Source organism: Miscanthus floridulus, chromosome 6 (assembly GCF_019320115.1).
Source record: "Miscanthus floridulus cultivar M001 chromosome 6, ASM1932011v1, whole genome shotgun sequence".
NCBI lineage: Eukaryota > Viridiplantae > Streptophyta > Magnoliopsida > Poales > Poaceae > Miscanthus > Miscanthus floridulus.
In genome coordinates, this window is record NC_089585.1 from 71,148,015 (window position 1) to 71,158,062 (window position 10,048).

Genomic DNA, 10,048 nt, shown 5'->3' on the forward strand with positions numbered 1-10,048 from the left:
GAGTTTACCTTCATTAGTAGAGGAGGAAGTCATTATGCTTTAGGTGCGGGACCTGTGTCTACTTGGAGCAGGACCTGACGCAGAGTGTCAGGGAAGGTATATCCCGTAGTTATACGGTTGTCGTCGGCGTCCTCTTGGCAGCGGCGACTCCCTCCTTGGTCAATCTGCTAGTGATGGCGATGACCTCATCAATGAGATCGGAGAAGAAGACATGGGGCGACGGCCTTCCCTTCACTCCTGCGCTTTTGGTTAGATCGGATGCTTAAGGTTTGTTCTGGCTAACCTTTCTCATTCGCATCATCTGTTGAGATGGTTAGGGAACCTTTTTTTATAAGCACTATGTAACGGAAGTCACAACTAGGGTTTAGTTTTGCGACCCCAGTCAGGTCACGTACGTGGGTTGCCCCCTTAGGACTCGGCCACATCACCCTTGTTGAGATCATCGCAACACAAAATGCTCAATATCTTAGTTCATGATTCACTACTACAAAAAGCATTTGTAGGGGCGGCTGGCGATGGTTTGTAGAGGCGGCTCAGCCAGTCACTCCTACCATACCGTCTCTACAAAATCATGTATTTGTAGGGGTGGTTCCTAGACCGTCTTTACAAATCGATTTGCAGGGGCGGCTGGTGTTATCAGTCGCCCCTATAAATCGATTTGTAGGGGCGGCTGGTACTATAGCCGCCCCTACAAAATCAATTTGTAGAGACGGTTACAGTACCAGCCGCCTCTATAATACCTATTTGTAGGGGCGGTTCAGTCTAGAACCACCCCTACAGTATTTTTTTCGCAAAAAAAAATCAAATTACCAACGTGCTCCCCAAATCATCCCGTGACAAGTAAAATACATGATCAAATATCCTGACAAACTTGACTGTAATATTGTGGCCAAAACGAGATTGTTTAGCCAAAAATTTCTAAACATCTTCTATAGTACAAGAATCACAATAATAACAAACAGACTCATATTATGACAATAAAACATATATCTATATCACAAAAAGGCCAAGCAAGCACTCAAGTGCTAACAAAATAAAAAATAGAGGTAGTATGTGTAGTACTAACATGTAATAAATTGACAAAGAGGGTCATAAGTTTTTTTCTCATTTTATCCGGAACTAATAATTCAAACATTGAAATAAGCCTGGAGATGCAGCAAGTGCAGGTCGGCTTTGAAGGATATCGCATGGCTGAGCTTCGCAATATTTGCACTGCCAGGGAAAACAGGCGAACCTGACGTGGATCTTCCTGAAGGCCTTGTGCAGGCGATACGAGACATGGATCACAACAGCCTTCCTGCTCCCGGCAACATCCATCTGGCTACAAAGTCACAACAAGCATCGTCACCCAATGTCCAAACCAAAAACCACAGGCTACTACATCTCAACAGGCGACAATAGATAGTAGGAAGAAATAGACCCAATGTCCAAACCAAAACAATTGATAGATCCACACTAGGCACTAGTACATCTAGCAAACAACATCTTTCAACGGACAGGAGTGCACAAAAGAGAAACAATTGTGCCTTATGCTATGTTTCAATTATATGAATCCTAGCATAACAAAAATGATCATTTTCTTGGGAAAAAGAATACATGAATAGTGTCACGTACCACGTCTCAACAAGCTAAGAAAACATGTTTTGCTCACTTGATCTACCTTGGCAATTTCAGTTTGCAGTTTATTCTGCTTAAGGACAAAGTAACATAACATCAGGATCTATGAAGAAAGGGGAAATAGAATAAAGTTCAGGAAGTTGGAAAATGAACCTTCAATGGTAGTATGAGCTGTTCAATATCTGATTGAATGATATTGATGATGTGAGGAAGACTATGTACTATGTTGGGCCCTCTTGTGTTGAACAAGTCTCCTATGGACTAATATATTAGAATGAGTAGTGTTAAACAAAACAGGTACTTCAAAATTTCAACGAGCAAATTAACAGTTTTCTGATACCTTCAGAGCCACAACCATTTGACAAAGAGACTTGGCTTTCTCCCTCCTCAGTGGAACCTTGATTTGAGTATTATATATATCAGTCAAGATGATGTATCAAAGATGTTACTATGATATAAAGAGGGAAATGTGAAAAGTATCTAAACAGTGCTACTAGACATATTTACCAAATATCGAGCTAAGGTCAGTAGGCCAGTAGACATGCACTAGCAACAAATAAAACCTCAGAATAAATAGGGGCGCCACAGGCCCAACTGCCCAAGTTGGTACCATGCGAGCAAGGCAACAGTTTTTGCCTGCTCAGGTGGTCATCAGAAAGAAGTATCAATTGCTTTAGAAAAAATCAATCACCTGTGTAAAAGTAGGCAACAGTTTTTGCCTGCTCAGCTAAATTGGCTACTTAGGAGCACAAGGTAGGTAATTAGTAGATCCAAAAACAAATTCATTTGGCACGACAAGTCTCAGCCAACAAAAATTAATAAGAAAGAAAAAGTACAACAAAATGATCACAAGAAGCCATCTTCAGATCATGTAATGGTAGCAATGTTTTTTTGTAGTTCAGCTTCAAGATATGCTTTAATGTTTAGCATTCAAATCGAACTATCAGGACAGTTTTATTAGGAGGCATTCAACTAGCAAGAAGGACAAAAGCTAAAATGACCTGCAAAATTTGCTTCTGGAGATGCCGAACCCATTCTTCGGTCAACATCTGCGACTGAAATCAACGCGAGTCAAAACTCAGCATGTTGTGCAGAACAAACATAAGTCAAGACTCAGCGTGCAATTGTACTCCAGAAGCTGGGAAACTTATTTACCGATGGATGAACAGCTGACTGGAATGAAACAGACCAACAAAACAGTGAATCATTTATGGCTTCAATATCCCTGCACATACCAAACAATATTTATAGGAAAGTGGAGTGCTAAACATTAGATAGAACCAAAGACTTAGCCGTGTCAAAGTGACAAGCCTAGTAAATTTCTCAGACATGTGCAATAGAAGCAGAGTCAGATAATACCAAGAGACTCATAATCTTAGGGCGTAACACTTTCAATTAAAATATCTACAAACACATGTTAAGGATGGAGCAATGCATGAAACTTAAGAGAGGGGACGCCACCACCCAAGATCTACCGCTTGGAGGATGGGCTCTCCCTGGATCTGCCGTCGGGGAGCACACCCGCCCTCGATCCACCGATGGGGGACATCACCACCCTAGATCCGTCGCCGGATGACAGGCCCGCCTTAGATTCGTCGTCAGGGAGCGCGCCCGCCCTGGATCCGCTACCGGGGGGGGGCACGCGTGCCGCCGCCACCGGTATGGGCCGTCACGCGCACTGCCGCTGGGGGTGGTGGCCTCCCCGTGGGCTGCCCCGCACGCCGCCGCCACCGGTTGGGGCCGTCCCATGCACCGCCGCCAGTTGGGCGCCGTCCTATGCGCCGTCGCCACGGAGGGAAGGTGGGCAAGCACCACTGCCCCGAGCGCCGCCACCGCGGCACCGGGAGAGGGAGAGAGAGGTAGGCATCAGAGGGAGAGAGAGAGGTGGGCGAGTGAGGGAGAGAGAGAGAGAGAGGAGGGCGAGTGAGAGAGAGTGCGGCATCGGGTGAGAGAGACAGAGAGCGAGTGAGAATGAAAGTTAGGGTTTGGGAAGTTCGACGGGTGGAGCTAGTTTTGTTCCTAGCAGGACGAACTTCGGTCGTCCGATTCAAATCAGGGCTTAAATCATTCACAGGCTTAACAGGCCTACGGGTTTCAGTGGCCTACTTACTAAAGTGAGGCCCAAGCCCAAGTTTAGAGCCTGTGGGTTTCGGCGGCAACATTTGTATGGACGACTAGTGATTGAGCCGCCCCTACAAATCGCAACACCGGGGACGGCTGGTGAGTGAGCCGCCCTTACAAATCCTACCCATCTATAGGGGCGGCTCGTATCACCAGCCGCCCCTGCTGTTCCATTTGTAGGGGCGGCTGGTCTCGTGGATCTCGAGCACACACTGTAGGGGCAGCTCCATCACCAGCCGCCCCTAAAAAAATTTGACCCATTGCTACAAACCGTTTTTCACGTAGTGATTTGATCCATCATATGAAGCAAGTGCAAACATAATTTCTGGTTTTGTGTGAAATGAGAAATGCAATAGTGATATGAGGTGTATACTCTTCTTTTTTTTTAAGGAAGCACTAATGGTTCGAAGGCCTATTTTGTTGTCTTTTTTACTTTTTTTTCACATTTATTTTACACTCCTGTTTTTTTAAATGGAAAAAACACAATTACTTTGAAGAATGGGAAACCGTCGGCCATGGCTCCAGAGGTAAAAAAAGGTGAAACTCCAAAAATAAAAGGGAAAAAATGATGGCATCGTCCGTGACTTTGAAGAATTGTGAATCGAAGTCGAACAAAAAAGAAGAATCGCGAATCCCAAACCCTTTGGCTATTGTACTTAAGATCGGAAAGGTGGGGTCCCGTGGGTGTCATGCGTGACGGAAATTATCGTAGCTGAAAGAAAAAACGTGTAAACAAAAACGACTACCCGTCTGTGCCGTGACGCGGTGGCTCTTCTACTTAAGATCGAAAAGGTAGGTGTTTACGTGACGGAAACTACTGTAGTTGAAAAAAAAAACCGTGACAAAACTCACTACCCGTCTATGCCGTGACGTGAGAGATTATAGCAAGCTCATTAACATACGGTAACACGAACGAAGAAGAAAGAGGTATAGATATAGATATGATGTTTAGTACAGGCTAGTTAGTTCAAAATATACATTCGTTTAAAAATGGGGTAGGATGAAACATGCCACTAACATTAAGCAAGAACAGAAATTCCTCGCAAAAAGGTACATTCAGCAATTGTTCAATCATGGTTCGTGATGATCACTAGCACTAAGAAAACATAATTTTATAAGTTTTCTCCTGACCTGCTAGTGTCAGATTGTGGAGTAACAATGCACACGTTGGACATTAGAGGACCTAGGTATATTACATGTATCCAAAAGGATTACCAATGATGTGTAGCTAGCAGAGTCCTGTAAAGACGGCAACCTCTTTTCAAGCAGAGGTTAATATGTTTGGACGTCAACTTTTCATCGTGTTGTCATCATTTTTCTTCTCATTTGCACGATCAAGGTGGTTGAAACCCTATGTTCGAACCAGATGCTGTATTTGCGTTTTAGCTAAAAATGGTAGCTGCTTCTGCAAATATCGGGATTGTGCTATTTTAGATTTTGCACACACTATATCCAACTTCTTCTGTTTTCAAGTTCTCACTCCAGTTCAAAAACTCTAACCCTCCAAACTGTACTTGCTTAATACCAACATGACTGTAGAAAATCAAACAGAAAACGGATGAGATTGCATTGTTCCACACAGGAATATGATAACAAATTGTTCATAACATGACCAAATACAGTAAGCACTAAGCAGTGTGAGCTTGGAAGAACCCACCACCACCACCACCATCCCCCCACCCCCCACCACCCACACACACACACACAATTAATCTGAAAAAAAATGAGGCATTAAGAGGCAGCTGGAATATTATTTTTCATGAGTAACAATGGTATATTGAGTTATGATGAGGCCATAAAAAATATGCTGTCCTCCCTAATGGTGTGCCAAACCCCGTCCCCACAGCCCAATCTTGCCCTACTACAGGAACATCTTTCTAGCAAGAATTGCATTCCAAATCAGTAGTTACTACTTCCCTTCAGATAAAATAAAAGGTTCAGTTTGTTTGTCCTCCTATAAAAACAAGAGAAGTGTATAATGTGGACTACAGGGCTCACAAACATGGCAGTTCACAAAACATACTGCACTCCTGTGGGACAGGTTGCAGTGGAATCAAGCTGTGCCACATCGCACACTTTTAATTTTTAGGGGCACCAAACAGAAAACCAGAACAAGATATAAATATGCATGTGCACCATATGTTAGAGACCAGATCCTGATGAGCAGAAATAACATTATATACACAGTAAATAAATTACCAAAATATTGACAATTCAAAAATCAAAAGTCTGGCTCTTACTCTGAGCTTATTGTTGTTAAGGCATTAAGCAGGATGTCCAGAAGCAATGGCTCATGAATACCAATATCTACCCTGTGCAAGTTAATAATACGAAAATAAAGGGTCATGGGCTAAATCAATGTGATTACAAATTGAAAATGTATGCATTTGCATATTTTCTCTGGAATAAATATTTGTTTGAAAGGTATCACAGTGTTTCAGTACATGGTGCAAAAAGGTACAGTTTCACGGGGAGAGCTACAGCTTTCTAGAAAACCATAGAATTGCAGTGTCTAGTATTAAAAGGGAGTCAGTATTTTTTCAGTCAAAGTGGTCTAGCAGGCTTACTGCACCACAAAATTCATGAGTCGCCTAAAAATAGTTTATCGTGATTAAACCCACATCGATGGAACTTATGTTGTGAATGGTCTTTTCATATTTATGGTATTTTTCATAAGCTTGTTAACACAAACAGTTAGTGTATGTAATCCAGAATGATGCGACAACAGATGATAGTAATCAAGAATTAGAGGAGTGGGAAATGGATAACACTTTAGTTCAATATTCACATGACAACATAAAAAGGTTACAGTCTACATTTTGTAAAGCCGGCTTAGAAGAGAAATATTACACACCATACTCGTGCTAGATTATCTTGAATCTCAAGATCACCAATATTGTAAAAGGACGTCGGAGTGACGTTAGCTCCTTCAAGAGCATCATAAGTCGGCCTTTTACAATCTAAAAGCAACTGCGATAACTGCAAAATAAACAAGTACTTTTGAAGTCATTTAGTGCAAAGCATAGAAGTTTGATAAGTTACCAACATTTTGAAGAAAAGAATGGAGGTCAGGAGAAGGATTATGTTACCCTGACTAGTATCAACTCATCCACTTTGTTTCCTTACTATATTTGAAGGACATGAAAAAGAAAATAAAAAAGATTGTCCAAAATGACATTCAAAAAGTGTAAATGTGTCCGACCATTATACCTGCATATTCATAGAATTGCAACCACCAAGACGGCCTACTATATGCCATGATCGCAGAGACTGCAAGCACAATAAAAGGGAAGATGCAACATCCTGAGCAAACATGTGTATAGATTTGATACATGCTTCTTTTATAAGTGTGGTAAATGCTTCCTGTTGGGGGAAAATAAAGAGAAAGAACTCACATAAAAAATTAATGTAACATCTTTTGGGAACAGAGCATTGTAGAACTCGAACCATATATATGAATTGGAGAAGTCAAATCTAGAACAGGAAACAACCAAAACTCCATTAAGCAATTAAGAAAGATCTCCAAATGGTTGTCAATAGTTTTACTTCTTTGTTGACCATGATCCAAACTCTGTGAGTTTTCACTAATAGTTGATCCAACATCGCATAGGATGTTGGTCTCGTGCTGAAAAGTGTTTTCACAAGATCACGATTAATAATATACACCACAATATAGGTTTTTTCTGGTAAAGGATGGAGGTTTACACATAGACCATAAAGGTGTTGGGTGTGGTCGCTATTTTGATCTTCTGTTCTGATGAGCTATGAGCTTGCTTTTGCTGCAAGTGCAGCTATTGTAATAAGGAACTGCTAAAGAATCACTTGAAGTGGACGCTGGGATACTTCTATTCCATTATCTAAAATATTGTAAAAGAATTTAACACTGAAAGTTCCATTTAGGAGGCCAGTTCTGTAAATGAAAAATTTGTAGAATCATCAGTTCGAAGTGCACAGTATAAACTAGTCCTACCTATCTACCTGGATTTTGTACACATATATGGCAGCATCAGAGAAGCACATTACTTGTTGAAGACAACTTTCATCGGGTTTGCAGAGCCGGTGCACGATCTTGTGGCGCTTCTTTCTTATCCTATCCTCCATCTGCACGAGAGCACAGGGCGTGAAACAAGCACCAAATTATTCAACCGAGAATAAGACGAGGAAAGCCATTCATTCGTCAGAACAGAGAAGACAGGGGCACCCACGCGGGTTTGGGCCTTCTTGGGATTGTCGAAATAGTCCCCCATAATGTCTCCGATTTCGGGGTCGTGGTCGTAGTCCTCCTCGCCGCCGCCGCCCGTCCAGCTCGGAATGAATCTCGAATCACTTGTGTTGAGAGAGAGTGCATCCTCTTTTATAAATGAAGGAGATGGCTTTACAAGTGAGAGGAAAAGAATACGTATGCTTCTAAGCCTTGTTGCCCACACCGACGGGTACAGGATGATGGTAGACGTCCACAACACTGTTGAATGTCGGATGCACATGGGAGATTGCGTTGTTTTGTTCGAGTATGGCAGATGTCGGTACATGCCCAAAGGCATATGAGAAGTTTCACCATGTTCACTCGATACGGTAAATATCGGCGCCCACAACACTGTCGATGCCCAGAGGCATGTGGGGGGAGCCTTACCATATAGGAGTTAATGGCGCCCACAATAATGTAGGAAAAATATCGATGCCTACAACACTGTTTGTGTTCTATTGTGCCAAGGAGGTTGCAGAGTACTGTTTCTGCAGGTGTACAGGGTACGGTCCCTGGTATCGTGGGTTGACTTGTGCGCCCTACCTTACTTTTTCCACCCGTTTCTTGGTCCTTATCGAGCGGGCGTTCTCGATCGGTTGGTCCTAGTCGGCTCTGATTGCGCCAGTCGGAGAAGAGCAGTGAGCAGAGTTTTGGCGTACCCCGATCGGAGACGTGGGGTTGGAGTCGGAAGTAGTGCTTTGGCCAGGCCTTCTGGTTGGAGAGGCTGTCCGGAGGCGGGCTGGAGATCGAAGTGAGCGCTCCGGTCGGAGAGGTGGGATGGAGTCAGAAAACAGGCGCCGCTCCTCCTTGGCCAGACCTTCCAGTCGGTGATTGGATCGCCCTGCTAGCTTGTTGTTCAGATACTTGGGAGGGCCCATGAGTTACCGTTTGTCTGCCTGGGCTGAGCCTTTGTTAGAAAGCCAGTCTATGAGGGACCCTGGGATTACGAACCCGATAGAAGCCCCCGAGCCCCCGGGCGATTCGGGCAGAATCGTTTGAGGGATTTTTGTCACGCACCCGCTGGTGTAGCCCCCGAGCCCCTAGGCAATTCGGGCAGAATCGTCTGGGGGGTTTTTCGTGTTGCCAGCAGGGAAGGTTTTTGTTTCGTCAGCGGGTGCACGCGAGCGCATCCACGGGTGTAGCTCCCGAGCCCCTAGGCGATTCAGGCAGAATTGTCAGGGGGTGTTTGTTGGCGGGCATGTGTGCATGTTTTTTAGTCAAGATAGAGTTGTCAACCAAGGCGTCGTTGCGCAGCCGAGGCGGTTAGTTTTTAGGGATCGGACGAGACAGAACTCGTGGGTCCTAGCGTCGGTGCGCGCCATGGGATCGGGTGAGTCAGAGTCATGGATCCTAGCCTTGGCGCAGCCTGCGCAGCCGAGGCAGTCAGTTTAGTTAGTTTTAGGGATCGGGCGGGCGGGAGTTCGTGGATCCTGATGGGGCGAGTTTGGGGTCGTCGACCCAGGCGTTTGGTGTGTAGTTGAAGCATAGTCGATGGATGGGGCAAGTTCGGGGTTGCAGACCTAAGCGTTTGGTGTGCAGTCGAAGCGTAGCCGTTGGATGGGGCGAGTTCAGGGTCGCAGACCCGGGTGTTTGGTGTCTTGAGCCCCCGAGCCCCGTTTGGCTTTGGTAGGGGTCGGTTTGAGTTATGTGTGTTACCCCGTCCTCGGTTCCTCATAACCAGAGGGGATGAGTTTTGTCCCTTGTCCCGATCGCTTAGGCTCGAGTGACGCGCTCGGTGAGTTCGCTAACGGGTATGATCGAGTGAAATCCGGGTCCATCGTTCGTGATGGGGTCGACATAGCCCTCTTGTGACATTCCACTGCTTCTTTACCTGCAACCCAGTAGATGCCTGGGTCGTTCCAGAGACCAACCCGGGAGGCCTGACGGCCTCCCCTCGATGGAGATTCTGTGGGCTTGGCAAGAGGTTTAGGATCGAACGAGAAGGTTGAGATGACCCTATCTGCTTTGGGGCAGACGGAGCGAGGGCCGCACGGGGCTCATCTACATTTTCTCCCCTGGCTCCATTTGATGTGGGGCGGCCTCGAGCCCTTCGTGGGCCAGCCTTTG

General features: G+C 44.8%; 1 pseudogene; it reads right to left on the bottom strand.

Annotated features, from left to right (window-relative positions):
• Positions 1-5,168: 5,168 nt before the first annotated feature.
• Positions 5,169-8,222, bottom strand: LOC136460678 (uncharacterized; annotated as a pseudogene).
• Between the last annotated feature and the right edge of the window lie 1,826 nt (positions 8,223-10,048).